The sequence below is a fragment of the Bison bison genome, unplaced genomic scaffold, assembly GCF_000754665.1.
Source record: "Bison bison bison isolate TAMUID 2011002044 unplaced genomic scaffold, Bison_UMD1.0 scf7180017864518, whole genome shotgun sequence".
Taxonomy (NCBI): domain Eukaryota; kingdom Metazoa; phylum Chordata; class Mammalia; order Artiodactyla; family Bovidae; genus Bison; species Bison bison.
The window spans coordinates 19,850,400-19,852,818 of record NW_011495071.1 but is presented as its reverse complement, the minus strand read 5'-3'; the positions used below and the strand labels follow the sequence as shown (position 1 = coordinate 19,852,818).

The following is a 2,419-nucleotide window of genomic DNA, read 5'->3' as shown; positions in this document are numbered from 1 at the left end:
GGAGTTTTCAGTGTCTCCCTGGATACAGGAAAATCAAGACCTTCAGAATGGGAGAATTCTACTTGTTCTGGAGTCAGTGGGTGGAGTTCGAAAAAGATTGCACAACGAACGGGGTACAGGGTTTTCAGGGCCCAGGAAGAGAGAAGTGCAGGGAAACGGACTGGAAAGGTGGAATCTCCGTCTTGTTCTTTGCCGGTGAACAGATTGAAACGTTCAACTTGTTGGACGTCCTGCTTGATCACTTGGGGCTGTTTAATGTTAATTAATTATGCATTTGAATACTCATAAAGATCACTCCTTTAGGAAATTACGAAATAATATTTTTCTAATGCGACTCGTGAACTTGAAAAAGAACAAAGGTTGGTTTTCCCTCTGTGCAGAATGTCAAGAATTAGCTTTTGGGGGCCTGTTTCTAAGGTTAGGTGTTTTCACGTCTCTGCATGAGAGTGTCACTACTTCTCAATTACCTTTCTTTCTCTTTGTACTCAAAAAGAAAGATCCAGTGCTTGCAGGACTGAAAAAGAAGCTGTGGACTGAAGTAACTCTAGGGATTCAACACTGTCACTTTGGACACCTCACTTATTCTCTGAGGGTGGGGAGCCAATCTCAGTGTTTGATTTCGTAGGTCCCCCAGAGGAGGACTCCAATGAAAAGCCACTGTAATTGAGGACATGAGTTCCTTTTTATGCCCTTAGCAAAAGGATAAAAAGTCTGAATTAGGAACTAAGATTTAACCAACTAGCATTTTAAAGGACCAAGAAGTAATGACCCTTTGAGGCGAGTTTTCAAAAATTAATAGGCTTTTTTTTTTTTTTAGCAGTTTTAGGTTTACCAAAAATTGAATGTAAATTATGGAGTTCACAGGGTATCCCTTTGCCCTATTATTTATATCTTGCAACATGTGGTACATTTGTTACAGTTGATGAGTCAATATTGATAACCTTCCTACTAACTAAAGTGCATAGTTTACATTAGGGTTCATTGTTGGTGCTGTACCTTCTAAGAGTTTTGACACATGTATAATGACATATATACACCGTTACAGATATCATGCTGAAGAGTTTTACTACCCTAAAACCTCCATCCCGTCCTCTCTTCCCCCAAACCACTGGCCACCACTGATCTTTTTACTGTCTCTATTCTTTTGCCATTTCTTAGAATGTCTTAAGGTTGATTTTTTCCCCCTAGATTTTTGCTTGGAGTGTTAAAAATTATTTAACTACTTTTAAACTTATTTTTAGGAGAAGGCAACGGCACCCCACTCCAGTACTCTTGCCTGGAGAATCCCATGGATGGAGGAGCCTGGTAGGCTGCAGTCCATGGGGTCGCTAAGAGTCGGACACAACTGAGCGACTTCACTTTCACTTTTCACTTTCATGCACTGGAGAAGGAAATGGCAACCCACTCCAGTGTTCTTGCCTGGAGAGTCCCAGGGACAGGGGAGCCTGGTGGGCTGCCGTCTATGGGGTCACACAGAGTCAGACACGACTGAAGTGACTTAGCAGCAGTAGCAGCAGCAGCAAACTTATTTTTAGGTCCCATAGGAAGGATAAAGGTATATGGGATCTGTGCTCAAATTAATGAAATCTTACATTTATGTGGTGACCTGTAGTATTTATGGCATATTTGCACCTACATTAACTCTGTCAGCATCACTCATGCTATGGAGAAGGCTGAGCAGCTGTCATAATCTTCATTTATAGATGACAAATTGCTCAGCAAGGTCACGGAATTAGCCCAAGGGGTGAAGCTGAGTCTGGAACCCAGTATCCTTTCATCATGTTGCTGCTTAGTCGCTAAGTCTCTAAGTCTTGTCCGACTCTTTGCAACCCCATGGATCTACACTACAGTAATAAGTAGGTGGTAGTGGGCAAATGGGCTTCCCAGGTGGCTCAGTGGTAAAGAATCCGCCTGCTGTGCAGGAGACACAAATTAGATCCCTGGGTTGGGAAGATCCCTGGGTTGGGAAGATCCTCCGGAGAAGGAAATGGCAAGCCACTCTAGCATTCTTGCCTGGAAAACCCCATAGACAGAGGAGCCTGATGGGCTACAGTCCATGGGGTCACAGAGTTGGACACGACTTAGCAACTGAATAACAAACAACACTGGGCAAATAGTATGGATTTGAAGTCAAGACTCATGGCTCTTCCCGCTTATTAGCTCTGTAGCTTTATAGCCTTGAGCAGGTTTTGCAATCGTTCCAAGTCTCAATTGCATCATCTGTAAAGGGGGCTGATGCTAATCCCTAATGCATAGGATTGTTGTGAAGCATAAGCGTTGATGTGACACGTTCAGCACAGTGCCAGGCATGTTCGAATTTTACTTGGTTTGGAGGGGAGCATATATGAAAGAGCAGTTTCTGTTGCTTTCAGGGTGTTATTCTGTAAATCTGTCTTGCGTGTTCTCAGCGCTCAGTCGC

The 2,419-nt window shown here is 43.2% G+C and overlaps 1 protein-coding gene across 1 annotated transcript in view; it reads left to right on the top strand.

The window, feature by feature from the left end:
* Window positions 1–2,419, top strand: part of TXLNG (taxilin gamma) — a 56,524-nt gene that overhangs the window by 1,739 nt on the left and 52,366 nt on the right. The window lies entirely within an intron of this gene.